Below are 19603 nucleotides of genomic sequence, written 5' to 3' on the forward strand. Positions count from 1 at the left end.
TAAAAATATAAAAAAAAATTAATAAAAGAAAATGAAATGAAAATAAAGAAAAACATTTAAAAATACAAAGAAAAATAAAAGTAAAAATTAAAAAAATAATAAAAGTAAAAAAGAAATTGAAGAAATAAGTGAAAAAAATAATTAAATAAAAAATAAAAGTAAAAAGGAAGTTAGATCCTATTTCCCCTAGAGCTGAAGCTTTGCAGCACTCTATGATCAGTAGACTTGTTGCAAGCCAGTTGTTTGTGCAGGTCTTCTGGGGGAAGACCTGTTGCTCTGATTCTCAGGCCGACTTGCCCTAGAGGAAATGCCCCTCCAGGGCACAGTGGGGTGGGCTTGGTGTAACGGGATCCAGCCTCCACTAGGTGGCGCTCTTTTGCTCCCTGAAGGCTTTCCGGGCTGATGAGCAGGATGAATATGGCTGCACCCTGCTTGCTAGCCCCAGAGCTGAAAGTTCCCACCTGTGGACTCTTCAGAGAACCCTCACAGAATAGAATCAATCACCCCTGTAGTGTCACTGATTTCAGTCAAAACCCTGCGTTCACCCTGCCTGTGTCCAAGATTTTAATATCAGAGGCCCAAGAGTGTTTCAAATCTCCAAATTTTAGGGACTCCCTCAGAGTGAACTCACTCTGTGCCTCTGGGAGAGGGTTTTGCTGTGCTTCTGCCATTTGCCAGCTGATACAAGGAAAGTGGTTGCACAACCATGCAGCAGTTCAGAGTTTATGGCAAAACATAGCAGAAAGGCAGCATCCCAGCTCGGTGCCCTTGGCTGGAGCCCCCACTCCTATGCTTTTGAGCAGTGCAGCACGTTGGCCCCACCCATTCTTGTGACCCAGGGAATCCTTAGATCAGCTGTCACTCCTAGGACTCCACCCCGCTTCACCACCTGAGCACCTTAGAGTCAGGCACATCCCCCCTGGTAGTGGACTTCTAAAAGCTCAGATTTTGTATTCTGTTGCTTCTAATGATCTGTGGTAGCCTCAGATAGCTCTATGTCCCCCAAGTCAACTCTCTGCACCTCCTATCTTCCAGAAGGTGGTCACTTTTCTACTTGTAGACTTGGAGTTTTTGTTCTCTCAGACCTCCAATTGATTTCTTCGGTGTTGAGAATGATTTGAGAACAATCTAGCTGTGTTTAAGGGCCAAGACAAGCTTAGGGTCCCCTTATTCCTCTACTTTCTTAACTCGTCCTCCTCAAAATGTAATTTGTAAAAGCCCTTGATTCTAACATTTTCTAATTAGGCATTCTAATTTCTTTTACCTTTATGAACCATGATGTTATATTTTTATATACCCTTTTTCCTTTGAGTTCTGAAGAGCCTTTTAAAAATACTTCATTTCAAGGGGCGCCTGGGTGGCTCAGTCAGTTAAGCCTCTGACTTCGGCTCAGGTCATGATTTCACGGCTTGTGAGTTCAGTCCTGCGTCAGGCTCTGTGCTGACAGCTCAGAGCCCGGAGCCTGTTTTCAATTCTTTGTCTTCCTCTCTCTCCACTCCTTCCATGCTCATGCTCTGTCTCTCTGTCTCCCAAAAATAAATAAATATTAAAAAAATATATTTCATTTCTGGGTAAATGTATGAATGGATTGTAAATGCATCAACGATTATTGATAAAATGATTTAATACTTAATTTTTAAAGTTTAAACAGTATTAACTTCATTAGAAAGGAAAATATATTTAAATAAGAGGAATCAATTATAAACTATTCAAAGGTAAACATTCATTTACATATGGTTACATATCAAGTCAATTATAGCATATTTATTAAAATCATTTTTAGAAGTATTTCTCGGCTAGTTGGTTTTGACTCAACTTCATAGTGAAACTTAGCTCTTATGATTGTCCCTTAGTAACAAAACATACTTTAGTAGAAAGACACAGCTTGCCTTAAGAAACCCTCAAATACAAAATACAAATTCTGATATTTGATAAAAATGGAGGTAAGTATCCAGGTGTAGGAAGAATTCTTTCAAAGAATTAATCACATCTTATTTACAAAGACATTTCTGTTAGTGGTTTATTTCCAAAATGTACTTTTAGCCATTGTGCTAGTTTTCTTTCACTATATAACAAATTACCATAAACTCTGCAGCTTGAAGCAACACCCAGTTTTAGTTCACACATGGTTGTGTAGGTCAGACGTCTGAGCATGGATGGCATGGCTGTGTTCTCTGTTCTGTGTCTCAAAGGTGGAAATCAGGGCATTGGCCAGGCTGGGTTACTTTCTGGAGGCTCTGGGGAAGAATGCAGGTTATTGGAAGATTTCAGTTCCCTGTGGCGGTAGGACTGAGGTCCCCTTTCTTTATTGGCTGTCAGCTGGGGACGGCTCTCAGCTCCTAGATGTCACTCACATTCCTTGACACTTGCTCCCCTCCATCTCCAAAGTGAGCAACAAAGAATCTCTCGTGTCAAACCTTCCTCCACACTCCACCCCACGCATTGAATCTCTTTCACCAGGACACCCGTCTCTTTTAGGGGCTCACCTGATTAGGTCAGGCCCACTGAAGATAATTTCCCCTGTCTTAAGATTTGGTACCTTTATTTTATCTCACATAATCCTTCACAGCAGCACCTAGGTTAGTGTCTGTTAAATAACTGGGAGAAAGTTTGTATGCCCTGGAGGCAGGGGTTGGACTGGATCTTGAGAACTGTCTCAGAATTCTGCCTGAATTTACAGCAGTGGAGTGTCCCATGATTCGATTTTTAAAAAATCCATTTAAAAAATATGACTCCTAATCCAAAATGAGAGGTTAGTTGGAAGATTTGATAGCCATTTAAGAGGGAGTTAAACCCGTGTAGTTCAAATTCCAAGAAAGTAATGACACTATCTGTGTAGGCTTCACTCCAGTACCTTTCCCATCAATGTGAGACACTTACTGCCCTCCCTCCAGCAAGACGATCCCTATAGTCAGCACTGCATGCTTGGTGCGCTTCGGGGGCTTATGAAAGGAAAGCTTGGAAATCTATCAGCGCACCCCTGGCTTGGAGGAGGGGAGGGTCTCACTCGTGTTTTTTTAGCCTCACACATGGCTTGTCTCTTCCCAGGAAAATGCCAGTCACAGGATAGCAGCGCCTCTGTCAGCCCCGTCTCTGTCATCTCTGTGCTCTCCTGCTCAGAGGCAGAAATGCAGTCCCAAAGGCCCAGTTGTACTCCCGAATCAATTCCCTTTATGTCTCCTGAGGCTGAGCTGCAAAAACACTCCCTGTGTTCTGCCAGCCACTTAATCTCTTCTCCTCATTTCAAACTTCAATATACTCTTTTAAAAAAGAATCATACCCAAACCTCCCCCACAGCCAAATGGCCTAAGCGACTCTGCTTCTTGGACTCCAGTGCCCTCATGAATGTTCATAATGTTGTCTCCAATCATTAAGAAAGTGTTCAATCATGTACCGTACTCTGTTTAAGGACACAGGGAGGTGTGTAAAATTGCCATATTTCTAGTTAGCTGTCATCCCAGCGTGGAATCACCTTGTGCCCAGAGACTCATTCATTCCAGAATCAAGTTCATTCGTTGTTATGGCGTTTTTCATGGGTTTTCGGACTCTGTGGTGAGTTCAAGATTGCTGTACTTTAGAGGTTACCCTGATTCACCCTGGGTGCGTTGGCTCCAGCTGTTTGTTCCTGAGTCACCAGATCTCAAGTCTAGAAAGTGTGCCTCAACCTGCAATGAAGAGTGGTTTTGTATGACGGGTTCTAGTTCCAGCTGTTCTGGGCTCAAGTACCAGCTCGTCTACTCACTAACTAGAGTCATTCACTGTTTCTGTGCTTTGATTTCCTATCTTACGAGATGTGCTTGTTAGGGTGACTGGCAGGCAATCAGGTCTTACTATGTCAGGTGTTATTTCAAGCCCCTCCACCTCGTGCATTGAGGGCTAAGCCAGTGGATACATTTCTTGCCCTTTGGCTCAAGAACTGACAGATCTGGTCAGTACATGACATTTCTTTTACTTTCAACATATATCCAGAATCTAACCACTTCTCCCCATCATCACACCCATCCCCTTTGGTCCAAGCCGTCAAACATCTCTTACCTGGACTATTACAATAGTCTCCTGATGGCCTCCCTGCTTTTATCCTTGCTCCCCCCACCACCTCCTGTCTGTCCTTTATCTGGAAGCTAAGATGATACCTTAAAAATGTGAGTCTGGTCATGATCACTCCTATGCTCAGAATCCTGCAATGATGTCTCATGTTTCTCAGCGTAAAAACAAAACCCCTTATAATGGCCTATAGGCCCTTCATTATAGCTGCCCCCTTCCAGCTCTCTGACTTTCTTCCTGCTCACTTGCTCCTGCCAAGTGGCTCTGTGAGCTGGTTCTCCAACAGGCCAGGCCTGCTTTTTGCACGTGTTCGTGTTCTTTCTTGCCTGGAATGCTCTTCCCTCAGATGTGTGTCATCTCCTTATCTCTTTGTTCAGATGCCCCTCCTCAAAGACATTCACCTTGACATTCTCCTCTCCTACTCCTCCTTTCCCTTAACTTGTGCTGCCTTTTCTTTTTCCGTACTGCATATTGTAATTTTGTTACACCATATGTTTAACACAGCTTCTGGTTCCTGTTTCCCTGTGACAGGATAAAAGCCCCCCAGGGGCAGGGATACTGGTTCTCTGATGTATCCTAAGTGCTTGGAATAGCACCCAATGCATAGTAGGGACACAACAGTATTTGCTGATTAAAGAATGAACGGATGTTGTGCGGGGGAAGACAAAGAGAAAGATGGCCGTGTTGGCAGTTTGAAAGCTGATACAACACAAAAAGCAATGTGGAACTGTAAATAAGAACAGCATGAATCAAAGAGACAGAATGCTGCGAGATGTGATTACGGTATCCAGAGTTCCATCTGAACCTATTGGATTTACATTCATCTTTTCAGGCACGTGTAGATACGTAAGTAGTAATCTAGTGTTTCACCCAGTGTCTGATTATAGGTGCTAAAGAAATACATTTTGATTCACTCACTGTCAGCTCTATAATTGTCAAAACTCAGGTGTGTCTGTGAGGCAAACTTTAACAATTTCTGAGGAGAGGGAAGAGGCTGGGACTGAGGGTTGATCTGAATTATAGTTTTGACCTATGAGGGCATAGTGGACAGATCTCGTTTGGGCTTTGAATTCCTACAGATACGGATCTGAGTTCTAACTCTGTCATCTTGTAGCTCTGTGGCCTTGGTTAGGGTGTTTTATACCTCAAACCTTCAACTTCCTCTGCTGCAAAGTAGGGAGAAGTAATACCAGACTTAATAATATTATCCGAGGGGCTCCTGGGTGGCTCAGTCGGTTAAGCGTCCGACTTCGGCTCAGGTCATGATCTCACAGTCCGTGAGTTCGAGCCCCATGTCGGGCTCTGTGCTGACAGCTCAGAGCCTGGAGCCCATTTCAGATTCTGTGTCTCCCTCTCTCTCTGCCCCTCCCCTGTTCATACTCTGTCTCTCTCTATCTCAAAAATAAAATAAAACGTTAAAAAAATTTTTTTTAATAAAAAAATAATATTATCCTAAAAATAAGATATAATTTGGTGAAAGTATGTGTTTAACAAATATTGACTTGTTGTTGTTGAATATACATGGAGAACTTAGGCTTGATTTAGATATTAGTCTTTATATTTATTATAGGTTGAATTATGTCCCTCAAAATTCATATTTGAATTCTTAATCCTCAATGTGACTGTATTTGGAGACAGGGCCTATAAGAGGGTAAATAAGGTTGAATGAAGTCATAAGGGTGGGACTCTGACCTGATGGGATTAGTGTCCTTGTGAGAGGAAACCCCAGAGTCTGCTCTCACTCACTCTCTGCCATGTGAGGATACATCGAAAATGTAGCCATCAGCAAGTTAGGAAGAAGGTCCCCACCAGTAACCAAACAGGACGGTAACTTGATCTGGAACTTCCCAGCCTCCAGAACTGGTAACTTGATCTGGAACTTCCCAGCCTCCAGAACTGTGAGCAATAATTTTCTGTTGTTTAAGGGAACCACTCTGTGGCATTCTGTTATAGCAACCCAAAGCGATGAAGATAATATTCAATGGTGTTTCACAGACTGAAATTTAGGTGAATCTTCAGTATGTAGTCAGCATCTGGGATAACACTGGGCAGTTCCAAATCTTGGAGACAGGGTGTTCTCAAGGCCTGTGTATTATACAGATTCTGGCAAATGAGCTGGAATTCCAGAAAGAGCCCTTGTTCCTGCAGAAAATTGGACTGATGCTTGGGATCTAAAGTGGAAGGAAGACCCAGTAGTGAAAAGAGAGCCCAACTCTCCCATACTCAGACTCACTCCAGATTGCAGATGGTGGGGGAGGGCAGAAGTATTTGATATACTTCTTTCTTTGTTCATGTCTTCTTGATGGACCAGACAAAACTGAGGCTACAGGTGAAGGGCACCAGTGCCCAGATCTGAGAGGGGCCAGGGAAGATGAGGGCTGATGAATCGTCTTTGTCTGGTAAGTGCTCATCCCCACTGGAACTTACAGAGCTTTTAAAGGCAAAACCTGATACGACCACATTAAAATGTGGATTGTTTTATAATTACAGGTGCATGCTATCTTTCAAAGATATTTAAAAAAGTTATTTATATTCATGTTTCACATGTAGTTAATAGAACTGAAAGTGATTTTTTAGCTATATCTAATGGACTAAATTCTCTAACATATCGTTGAGAGATTCATACAAGCTCTTTTGGGCAGTCCTATCAAGCGATTGTCCTTTACCCAAGGTCTGGGTCTAGGTTGTGTTCTCAATGTGTGGTCTTTATTTTTACCATCAGTGTATTGAGCATTTAGCATTGATAATATTTCCTGCAGCTTGAGAGATTTATCCTCCTAATTGGATATTGTTATTTCCCTTGCTTGGGTAGCCAGAATATCTGAATTTGCCCTAATTAGAATTGACTTCTCTGGGTTGACAAAGAGCCCTACAGTCTAAGTCATGATATGCATAAGGAGTGAACTTAGTTTTCTAAAGAATCAATACTTTTCTGTTTGGTTTATGACAATTCAAAAATTCCATAAAAACTTTTCTAGAAATAATTTTGAAAAGTTTTCAAAGTATAAAACACACACATGTAAAACATATAACTACAATGTGGAGATTCACCTAAAATCTTTCTAGTCAACATCCTTTCATGTAGGAGGTTTAAACTCTCCAACTATAATCAATAGAAATTAGTAAAAGTAAGTATTGGTCATATAGCAAAGCACTGGTGAGCAAAGCAAAGTTCTTGGCTTTGGGAGCCCACGGATTAAAAAAAAAATTTTTAATGTTTATTTATTTTTGAGAGAGACAGAGACAGAATGTGAGTGGGTTAGGGGCAGAGAGAGAGGGAGACACAGAATCCAAAGCAGGCTCCAGGCTCTGAGCTGTCAGCACAGAGCCCGACGCGGGGCTGGAACTCAAGCTGTGAGATCATGACCTGAGCCAAAGTCGGACGCTCAACCGACTGATCTATCCAGGTGCCCTGGGAGCCCATGGATTAAAGATGGGAGAGAGACAAGTTTGATAGCAATTGTAACACTGTGGAATCTGCTAAGGGAGAGAGAGATTCACAGGTTGCTATAGAAACGAAGAGGAGAGGCCTTTAACTCAACATCGTCAGAGGTGTCATGGAAGTTTTCTTAAATATATAATACCGAAGGTGACTGTTGAAAGATAAATGAAAATGATCCAGATGGGAGGAGAAAGGCAGGAGGAAGAGTAAGACACTACAGGCAGAAGGAACAGTGTGTTCAAAGGTTGGAAAAAATGGGATGTATTTGGGGAAACTTCATGTTTATGAGAGTACTGTATTGTGGGTGACGAGGCTGACGCCAGGCCGTGAAAGATCTTATATTTTAGGATGTTTGGGTGAAGAGACACAATGTGTTTATAGAAAGTGGAGTTTTGTGATTATTTTTTTACTTTAAAAATTTCACTTATTCTCCCAAAGAATGATAATAATGTCTACTTATCTTTCCTTGTTTACTCCTCATCATAATCTGTGTCTAGCTGGGTATTTGTAATGTATTGGACGCTACTAAAAAGATAATAGTTTTGGGCTATTGCCTTATTTTCCTTTCTTAACTTTTACCTCTATTCAATTTTCAGTTATACACGCTAGCCAATAATGACAGAATAATGACAGGGGTCGTGATAACTTGTCTAACTGCTCCCTCTATCCATTTATTAGCCTGCATTTTACTGGTTAAATGGGAACATGGTCAAAAGAAATTATGTGGCTATTGGGAACTGAAACCAGCAATATTCCTTGTCCGTGTTGAAAAACACTGAGAGTAGACATTGTTTTTTGTCCTTATGTTAATCAGTGCTGGGACCAGGCAAACATAACTTAGCTGTTTGCTTCAAGAAATGCCTGCTCGTGAAAGAAAAGAAAATCAATTGAAGGAAAAGTAAAGAGAATCAATGAAATAGCTTGCTCATCGAGACTTGCTTCAAGACCTCTGCCTCTCTGTCTCTACCAATCCAAAGTTATTTTAATAATAATAAAAAAATTCTGCTCAATCTCAACCAGTTTCCAACTTGCAAGGCTCACTTTAAAACTACCCAGCCATGACCTTAAACTCTATAAATACTCTGTCCTAAGGTAGTGTTCTGCCCTACTGGTCCACAGATTTTTTTCTAGTGTTTTTATTGGGAGAAATTGACATTTAATACTATTCTGCTTTAAATTAGCTTTGACATTCTACTGTAAGAATGATATTCTGATGAAGTTACTGCAGCAACATTGCCCATAAGATAGTATTTGAAGACTTGGTGAGAGATGCTGGGTAGATGAGAACGTAAATTTACAAAGTCATTTACTTTTTGCAGACACAATTTCATCAAATGATGTGGGGTGATAGAAGGGAGCAGAGAGAGGGAGAATGGAGATTTTGGGTGGTGGTGAGGAGTGGGGGACTTTCCTCTTTGCTGCAGAGGTGGTAGAGTCCAACGTATGGCTTCATCATGCCCTTCATAATCTGACCTCTGCTTACCCCTCCACTTACCTGATGCATCCCTTGGCCCCCCTCACAATCTCCTATCCACACAGATTTGTTTTGCAAACATTCTAGGTACTTGGTTTTCTCTGGGCCTCTACACATGCTGTTCCATTTGTTTGGATCAATTTTCTCCATATTTAACTGGTTATTCCCCATGCTTCTTTCCTTTTCAGGTCAGTTATTACTTCCCCTGGGGATTGTTTAAAAACCTCTAAGACTATAGTGATGCCCCTCTTATATAACCTTGTAGTGTTCTGTGATTGCCCTGTTATAATACTCACTGCACTATTAGTTAGACTTTACCTGGTTGTCTCTTACCCACTCCAGATAGTAATCTCCTTGGGAGAAAGATTATATACTGTTTTTTTCTATGAACTTCCCACTTAGCATACTGCCTGCATAATAGATGAATAATAAATATTTGTAGATTAAATGAATAAACACTTGCCGGCTGCCTCCAATTACTGTCTCTCATCCTCCAGTGTCTGTGTTCGTCTTGAGACCATTTCCTTCTGTTGGACACAACTGACCTGTTAGTTTTGAAAATTTATTTCATGTGTTGATTTTACTTCTATGAAACACATTTTTTTCCTTCATCGATTTTGTATATCAGAGGGATATTTGAATTCTAGCTGGTTATAGGACTTGAACTAGGAACTAAATAGCAAATTTTAAAGCTGCATGCACTGAAAACTTTATTTCATGAATGTGCCCTCCTTCATGTAATTCTTGGATTCCTATTGCATATAATCAATGAGTATACGTTTACACACTGGAATCACTTCCTCCTGAATATTCAAACTTCTTCTTCTTTTTTAATCCCAGTTCTTGGGATACAAAATTGTCCTAGCAATTGTGCTTCATAACATCAGCACATAAGTTCCTTTGGTGTTCCCTATTGTGCCTTCCACCCACTGACCGCTCACTCTACCCCATTTCCACCCAAGTTACTTACCATTAAATTACTGTGGTTGCCTGAATTTCTCTAAGCCATCAAGACTATTGAGGCATGTTCCTCTATGTTTCTGAAGCATCAGTGAGTCTATGTTAGCACCTTATACAAGGGGGCCAAGCGGAACAGACCCGGTATTAGGGTGGCAGTCTCAATACCCAAGTTAGCGCTTATCTTGGGATAACTGAATGTAGCAGTACAATCCTGATGAGGAAGTCCACATGTTGAGGTTTGAGGAATACTGAGAAGTCCACCCACTCCAAAATATCTTGTTCACCAGCTGTCAACATTTCTAATGACCAGTGTTTGAAGACCATCTTTTATTTTATTTATTATTATTTTTTTAAATGTTTTATTTTATTTTGAGACAGAGAGAGACAAAGCACGAATGGGGGAGGGGCAGAGAGAGAGGGAGACACAGAATCTGAAGCAGACTCCAGGCTCTGAGCTGTCAGCACAGAGCGTGAGATCATGACCTGAGCGGAAGTCGGAAGCTCAACCGACTGAGCCACCCAGGCGCCCCAGAGACCATCTTTTATTTTTAAAAAATCTCCCAAAAGGTAGATTTCACAGAAAAAGAAAAGACAACTTTATACTTATGGTACCTACTGTAACTTCAGTGGGATTGACTTTCTATAGGTGAAATGTCGGATCCAGCTCTGAGGATTTGAACCATAGACCAGATCTCTGGAGAGGAGACAGATGTTCAAAGACAAATTTCAGGTACTCTGATGCAGGTATACCCCAATAGGTAATGACTCCCAGTCACAATCCATATTCAGAACCCCAGACTCCTCTTCCCTATAGTGTCTATAGGAGATTCTCTAGAAATTTCTGTCAGTTAAAGAAAACAGTGAAATTTCTCTGTTTCTTTTCTATCAGTTCCGTTATTTCTTCGTCTCCTTGGTTGCCTATCTTTGGAATCCTCATCTCCACTCTGTCCAAGGCGACAGCTGATGTTTCTGCTGATTGCTTTCTGCATCCCGGGAACTCTGACTTATATAGTATTTATGCTGTGAGTGCTATGATAGATTGTAGGACAGCACAGCTAAGGCAAGGCTTTCATATCTGATAAGGATTTAGAAACAGCTATGGGATAAACAAGGGAATTGGCAACCCAGTGAGCAGCTTATAAGTACTGAAATGTGGCCCGTCTTACAACTTCCAGACTCATGCTTGTTGGTGACTGCATTAAGCATTACCTGTGTCTGTCATATTTGGTTCTTCTCTCCTTTTGGGCACTCAAGTTTTAGCCCCCGTGGCAGTCGGATAAACCATGAGACTAGTTCTGGTCAATAGCTTGTGAAGGAAAACAGGATATGGGAGGTCCCAGGCAAAATTTCCTTTGCAAGCCCCTACCTATATAAACAATTTGATCTAAAAGCATATTACAAAATTCATAGGGCTGTGGGAGGTATTTATCAATGAAAGTTTAGAATAATGGTTATAGAAGAAGTACGGAGGTATTTGAGTATTGTCCAATCATTTGCAGGTAAAGATTTGTTTTGTAGTGCCCAGGAACCATCTCTATTTTTCAGTTCCAGAACTATGTTTTTGCCTTTATTGTCAAATGCACCATTTCTGGCAAATTTAATATCTTGCACTGGGAGAAAAGGATGGCAACACTGTTATCACTTACAATGCCATGGCTCTTTGGAAGCTGTTTGTATTGAAACAATATAGAATTCCTTGCCTCTGCACTTCTCCAGTTCCAGGCGTTGAATGCTGCTTATATCATCAGTCCTGACACTGCATTACCCATTCTGCCATTCCTGAATCCTGGCTTCCAATGATTCCCTCAAAGGTTGTTACCAGGCTTTTGTTTTGTTTTGTTTTTGATGATGCTCACACGTCATCTTCCCCATGCATGAAAAAAAAATGTGAATAATCATTCATTTTTGGTCATGTTATGTGTACTGTTTAGAAGGTTATAGTGTAAGGGAATATAACACAACTTCTAGCCATCTCTTCTCTTAAACTCCATAGGGCTGTCATCTCTGCATTCCTAAAATGCGATCTCTTTCAATGTTGTTTACATCCCTGAATTTCACATGCTGACAAGGGCAGGGAGGGTAGGTGAGAGGCCCGTGGGTAGAGTGAGAAGAGCAGCCTCATTCACACAACAAATGTCTGGTCGCTCATCTGGCATGCTTAAGACAGACCTGAAAGTATGTGCCATCACCACAACAACTGGAGGCAAGAGAAGACATCAACTCCAGAGCCCATTGGTGTTAAAGAGCAGTGATGTAAGTCAACATTTGCTCCAGAAGGACAGGCAATCCCCACATCCTCCCACTCTCTGTCATGTTACGCTGAGACTTCATGAGAGGTGGCATCAGTTCTGCGTGTCAGCAGCGGGAAGTCCACAGAATAAAGGATACCTGCTGTCAATCTCAGATGCTGTAGACTAGAGGTGGTTTTGCAAATTAAACATGGGCAGGTGAGAGCTGACATAAGAGCTCAAACACGGTTTTAGCACAAGTGTTGGTAGGGGACAGATGGTGGTTAAGAACAAAGGACTTTGTCTAGCATGAGTGAGGATCGCCCAAAATGGACATGTCAGTACCATTCTGGCGGCCCAATTCTGTGTGATTCCACAAGAGAAGTATCATGCTGACCAGCAGGAGCAATTAGGCTAATCTTGAGTGGCAGTGTGGAGGCGGGTTGCTTGCTGATCCATAAGGGACAAGGATTGTGAGTGAGAAATAAGCTAGTTTGGTGTCAAGTCTATAAGGCTTTTTGTTACCACAGGAAAACCTTGTCTGCCCTGACTGACACAGACCCCATTCATGGGTGTTTGCTCTTCAGCCACAGGCCAGGCTCCTTGCTTACCAGTTCTTATGTCAGAAGGTGAACTGAGGATTATCTAAGTAAACACATGTATACTATTTAGAAAGGTAAATGTTAGCTATTACTTGCAGTTATTACTATCAGCATTTGTTCTCATGTTAGAGACTAACTTATCAGTGAGATATCTTTCAGAATATTTCACACAGGTCAGTCTCCAACTGTCATCGAGAATTTTTTCATTTGACCAGATCAAGACCTACCCTGTGTGTTCTCTTTTCTAGTTCTGTAACTGACTTTTTTTTTTTTTAATAATGATAGACAATGAGAAATTTTACTCCTACTAGTGAGAGAATTCCATCCTTCACTCTCAAGAGAACAAACTTCCCTCATGGTCCAGATAGGACCGCAATAACTTAGTGTACAGAACATATATTGAAATCTGACTCATCAGTCGTGGGGCCCAAATTTAGCTTCACAACTCTTTATAATAACAACTACAAACATTTGTTGAATGTTTACTGTTTGCCAGGCAACATTCTAAGTGCTTCCCGCATATTAACTCATCTGTCATCCTTATGCAAACCTATCCCGCAAAGCACGATAGTTTATGGTTACCTATTATGAGGAAGTGAGGTACAGAGAGGCTAATTACTTTGTCCAAAGTCATGGAGCTACTCAGTTTGACGCACAATTTCAATGTGTGCAGTCTGCTTTCAGAGTCTAGGCTCTTAACGACTTTACTCTGTCTCTGTTTATTCTGATAACATGCTAACTTGATACACGTGACTGTGGTTTTTTTTTTTTGGGGGGGTTATTTTTAATAGCCATATTTCTAGAAAGAGTTGAAGATCAGAGATGAGGCCTATGCCATCATCCTGTAGTCTTCTGGATCTCAGGATCAGGATTCAGAATTCTCAAGAACACACACACACACACACACACACACACACACACACTTCCTCAAGTGCACTTGGTAAATAATGAACTTTTGCTGCCCGGCAGTGTTCAAGTCTTTATTCATTTATTTAGGAGGTATTTATTGAGTGTCTACTGAGTGCCAAGCATTGTTCTGGGTGCTAAGGCAGTGAACAAGACAGTCTCCGCCCTGAAGGAGCTGAGAATCTCAGGGACACTTTATAGCATTCTAATACGTTCCTATAGCTCCTACCACCCAGGCTTCAGGATGCCGTGCCACAATTGATCATTTTCTTATATTACCAGCATCCTGTCTGTGCCTCTGTTTCTAGTAAATCATTCAGTGTGAAGTATGAGCCTCAAGTCAAATTCTGCCAGTGGAACTGATGAGAGGTGGCAAATGACTCAAATGGAGGAGAAGAGAGATTTGCAAGCTGGAGTGGGTTTGTGGAAAGGACTTCATGTGGTATGTATCAAGCAGAGTACAAGGTAAGAGAAGGAGGACAGAGCCGCCTTTCTCATTTGGTGGACGGCTAGGGTGTGAGACTAATTAACAATTAAAAAATAAACACAATCCCAAAGCAGCAAATGATAATTTAATCCTGAGAAAGCTTCTTCTGGGTCAGTCATGTCAGCCATTGAATCTCGGAGCCTGGCATCAAATTCCAGCCACGAGAGATTGGCTGGAAGCTTCTGCCATCTGTCCTGGAGAATCCATGAGCTTCACCACTGGTGGCGCAGGGAACTTTGTCACCAGAAGTGGAGATTCTCTCGGAGTTTATTGCTGCCGTCTCAGTGGCTGAAGGACAGGAGCTCACAGAAGACAGTGGACCACAGTCTCTGTGAAGCATTTTCCCCTGCAAATCACAAATACTTACCAAGCCCTGTATACCAGGCAGTATGCCAGACACTGCACACAGAAGAATGAATAAGATGTAAACACTGTTTTTATAGAGCACCAATCTTGTGGAGGACACACTTCCATAAATGAAACATATGATACAGCGGGGTGCGTATAATGTTGGGGTGACGAGATTATTCAAGATGTCAGAGGAAAAGCACCTCTTCTTAAGACGGAAACTGAGTGCATATGGTGACCAGAATTCCCTCAAATCTTCAGATGAGGCTACATTATATTTTAACATCATCTTATTTCCAAGTTGTGCCCCTCATAGCTGATGTGGCCTTGAGAAAAGCACCTGTCAAATATGATTATACAGCCTCTTGATCTGTGATCGCTAAAGAGCCAGGGTCCATATCTTTCAAATTTCCTTGTAATTGTTCTCAGTACCATACTCTGCTTGCTGCTGATAATGCCAGCATGCTTCTGATTTAAGCAGAGAGGTGCTATTGACTACATCTGACCTCTACACTGAAAATAGATCTTTGGTCCAAAGAAGGCAATGTGAAATTGGGCCCTCATTCGGATCCTTATCTATTGCTATAAGTGCTGTCTGTTTATTTGCAAATGTCTTGCATCACCAGCCTATTTTAAGGACTGAGTCTTAAAGGAAAGTGAAACTTCCTAATTAAAAAAAAATCAGAGAAATTTTCAAAAGATGGATGAGGTTGTGAAGGGGCAGGGATGGAGTGACTATATGAATTCAAATGATTCTCCTTACCAGGATAAGGGGAAGTCTTTCTTTCCTAAAATTAAAATGGTTGGGAAGAATGAAGCGTTTGTTTGTTAAGAATTAGCCTTTCATGAACCGAATAGAGGAGAGGTATAGTTCTAGTAGCCAGGAATTACTAGAACTAGGTGGGCAGAAGTCATGGCAGGAGAGGTTCTTGAAATGGAGACGAGCAAGAGCTGTCCATGCTTTGTTTGAAACGATATAGAATCCAGTGGAGCAAACTGGTTAGGAGGATGAAGATTCCAGAGCCAGCCAGAAATGTATTAAATTTCTGGCTCTGTTTTTTTTTTTTTTTTTTTTTTTTTTAAATCTCAGTTATTGGTACCAAGTTACTTTATTTACTTAAGATTGGTTATATAAAAATATATCAATATTCAATAGTATTTTTTGAGGTAGGATAATCATTCCTGTTGCCTTAGGTTCTGTGATGATTCAAGGAGATAATGAACCACGTCTAGCATATAGTAAGTGCTTGATGAAAAGTAGTCCTTTACTCTTTACAATGTTGAGCATCATCAACATTGTTAAGTGAGCACTGACTTCCTAGTGCTCATGCTAACACAAGAGGATGAAGATGTATTTTATATAATTATGCCAGGAGGGTGAGCCAAGGAAAGAAGCATATGTTCCTCAGGGATGTTGGGAGACAGGAACTCTTTCTTGCTGGACTAGATCTTGAAACAACTCGAGGCTACACCTATGGCAGCCAACCTGTTGCCATGAGGAAAGATCCTGGAATTTCTAGGGATAGCCCCGAGGAGCAGAAGACATGGTGAAAGAGAAATTAAGAGATAGAGAGACTCTCGCCCCAGATAATATCATTTCATCTGTGAATCCAGCCATAGCTAAAGTTGGCATTACCCCTGGATTTCTAGTTCTCGAGCTAATAAATCTTGTTTGAGGCTCTCAGTTTTCTGATACTTGCAATGAGTCTGTATTAGAAAATGAAGTCCCATCTTTTATTTTTTAGTAAAAAGAAAAGTATTGTCTCCTCCTCTTTTCCTGTCTTGGATGTAGCTGTCTTGTCTGGAGCAGAATTAGCTGACTATCAGCCGTGAGGCAAAAAAATTGAGGGGAAAGCTACAAGAAACACTAGAATCTCTTTTCTGATATTGTGGAGTCATAGAAATAATGCCAGCCTCACTTTTTGTATTAGTTTGATAGGGCTGCCGTACACAGTAGCACAGACTGGATGGCTTAAGCAAAATAAATGTACTTTCTCACAGTTCTGGAGGCTCGAAGGCCGAGATCAAGGTGTTGCCGGGCACATCTCTTCTGAGGCCTCTGTCCTTGGCTTGTAGATGGCCGTCCGTCCTCTCTGTGCATCTTTACATGGTCTTCCCTCTGTGTGTGTATATGTCCTAATCTCCTCTTCTTGTTAATATACCAGTCAGATTGGATTGGGGACACCCTAATGACCTCAACTTAGTTAAAGACCTTATCTCCAGATACAGTCCCATTCTGAAGCACTGGGGCATTATGACTTCAATATACATTTTTTTAGGAAAAACAATTCGGTCCATATGACTTTTATTGCAGAGAAGCAATAGTCATCATATTTTGGGTTATTTTACTAATATTTTAGCAGCTAAAAAATGTTAGCAGCTAAATGAAATGGTTAAACATGGATGAAAGAGGCTTGCCCTAATTTTTATTTTTGTAAATGTATTTCTTTGGGCTTACTAAGAGCCAGGCTATCACCTCATGGTTTGGCAAAACTCATAATTCTCAGGAGAAAGGCATTTGCAGACAGAAGACGCCTTGCTCTTGAGTTCAGGAGTGCAAATTATCTTGTTCTTTCATTTTTTTTTTGAAGACTGATTTTCCAGAACTCCAGGTTATACATTTAAGGCTTTAATGGCTTAGAGAGACCACCGGAGAAGGAGGAAATTTTTTTAAAAAGAAATGTGGACTAGGCTTCATAAGGGCAAAATCCCTGTCTTACAGCTGGAAGTCTGATCAAGAGAATTAATGGTAGCATCTGCCCGTACGAAGGCACCTAGTATTTCCTGGATGCCAAAAAAATATCGCACCCTCGCCTTCCAAGACTATACTATTCTGCTCAATCCTAGACTCTGAGTTGGTTACTGCAAATATAGCATTTTCAACTACACAGTAGACACATTGCCTTTTTGGTAACTTACAGCGCAGCTGAGCAAACTGGCCTCATCGCCCTGGGGGATGATAAACTTACGTACATGGGATTCTAGGTCAGTTAGGTGAAAGAAGAAACATATCTCTAAGTGCTGAAAAGAAAATTCGAGTTTTCAAATGTTGTCCATGACTTGTTTTCTACTCGTTTCTAATTCCTCAAAGAGGCAATCCTATTTAAAATGAGATTTCGGTCATTAAAAAAAAAAGGAATGGTATTTGAGAACTAGTCGTTCAGATACAATAGAGCTTCAATGAATTTTTTTCCTCCACGATTTTAATATAAAGCCTGATCCTATATCTCTGCATGGGTTGAGCGCCTACATCTTTTTAATGGAACTTTAGCTTGAATAGGCACTCTAGGGGAGAGGTGGGACACAGGGCTTTCTCAGCAGCTGCGTTTGTCCGACAGAGGGCACTTGGAACTCACACATAAATAGCAGCCATGACCGCGCTGTTTAAGATATCCATTTTCATTGCCATGGTGATTCTTAATTAACACATCGCATCAGGTTTTCATTGACACCAGTAAAATGAGGTGACTGTGACCTTGATTAATAAAATGTGTAATCATTCTGGAACTATCGTGAGTTAGAAACTTGTTAGATATTTCTTCCCAGTGATTACACTGGCCTGTAATCAATAAAACCAAAATCTACATTGCAGATTATTCAAGCTCCGTCTCCAGGGTGAAGACTTTTATTTCTTCTTAAAAATAAATTTGAACATATATTTGTGACAGTTTAAGGATAAAAAAGTAACAGACTAAATAACATGTTTTATTATATGAAGAGTATTGACTTGCTTGATACTTCTCAATATAAAATACACAGGTTTCAGACACGGGGGAAGGCACTTCAGAGTGTTGTTGATATTTCTAAGATTCTATTTTTTAAATTTCAGAGTCCAGATCAAGAAGCAAAATGAGAAGAATGAAATTCTTGGACGGTTCAGTTTACAAGTTAAAACCTACAACTTACCCCTAGAGGGCGCTCTTCACTTTGTTATCTCTCAGAAGCCTTGCCCGGCAACGGCTGCCATTCAAATGGAAAACATCGCACTTAATGTTTGTGAATTGTGCAAGAATAATCAGAAGAACCCCACAATGCTGGGCAGATTTTTTACCCCTAACGCTTCTGTTGGTTGTGATGTAAAGTCCTTGACTGAATCAAATGTAAACTGTAAGGATTCAGCAAATCCAGGTTGCCTGTGCAAATATCCATAACATGTAATTCACTATCAATGTTTTTATTCTCATAAAACAAAGCACACAATTAAGAAACTTTATGCTTCTCTCATGTTTTCACTTTCATAGAAGCGATTTCGCATATTGATCACTTTCATACCATATCTTTGTGAGAGGTTTTATAGCACAAAGTCAAATAGTTCATTGGTTTCTTTTTTCTTCTTTTTTTTTTCCAGAATGATAAATAAATAATTGACCTTATAAATATCCTGATCATTGCGCTGATTTCATGGAGCTGGTCTAACGTATCCCTAACTCTGAGGTTTTATAAGTTTTCTTTCTTTTTTTTTTCAATTTTAAAAAATACTTATTTATTTTTGAGAGAGACACACAGAGTGTGAGTGGGAAGGGGCAGAGAGAGAGGGAGACACAGACTCCGAAGCAGGCTCCAGGCTCTGAGCTGTCAGCACAGAGCTTGACACAGGACCCACAAACTGTGAGATCATGACCTGAGCCAAAGTCAGATGCTTAACCTACTGAGCCACCCAGGAGCCCCTATCAGTTTGCTTTCTCAGTAGAGTACATGGTCGGTTGTATTATTTGAAAAGATTTACTCTACTTCCTCATAATGGGCAGAAAATACTTCCCCACTCCATTATGCTAGACTTGGTAAATGGAATGTGAGAAGTAACCACGCTACTTTCAACAAAGACCTTAACTGTGATTTGATATCTCTTGTACTTCCTTTCTGTCGTGAGAATGCATTCGTTACACATAGCAGTTGCCCCTTCAGCCTGGGTCCCTGACTGTGAAGATATGTGAAACAGTGCCAAAGTATTCATAGCCAAGTGGCACTTGCTAACATGTCACATGGGCAAGAAATGTGTTTGTTGTTATTAACTGCCAGAGTGTTGGGGTTGCTCTTTGTGCAGCGAGGAAGCTAATATAAAAACTGATGGGGAGTAGGGTGCTGTTGTATGAAAAAAAAATCAGTGGCAAT

General features: G+C 40.9%; 1 long non-coding RNA gene across 3 annotated transcripts in view; it reads left to right on the top strand.

Moving 5' to 3' along the window:
• LOC109267382 (uncharacterized) overlaps positions 1–18800 on the top strand; it is a 53510-nt gene extending 34710 nt beyond the window's left edge. For 2 of the 3 annotated variants that reach the window (XR_002080079.2, XR_002080081.2), the window contains exons 3-6: positions 10567–10650; positions 11990–12173; positions 13965–14098; positions 18321–18800. This is a non-coding gene — a long non-coding RNA (uncharacterized LOC109267382). The remainder of the gene's footprint in view (positions 1–10566; positions 10651–11989; positions 12174–13964; positions 14099–18320) is intronic. The other variant, XR_002080082.2, reaches the window with a different exon arrangement.
• The last annotated feature ends 803 nt before the right edge of the window (positions 18801–19603 follow it).

The sequence above is a fragment of the Panthera pardus genome, unplaced genomic scaffold (assembly GCF_024362965.1).
Source record: "Panthera pardus isolate Hobbes unplaced genomic scaffold, ASM2436296v1 HiC_scaffold_12, whole genome shotgun sequence".
NCBI classification, from domain to species: Eukaryota; Metazoa; Chordata; class Mammalia; order Carnivora; family Felidae; genus Panthera; species Panthera pardus.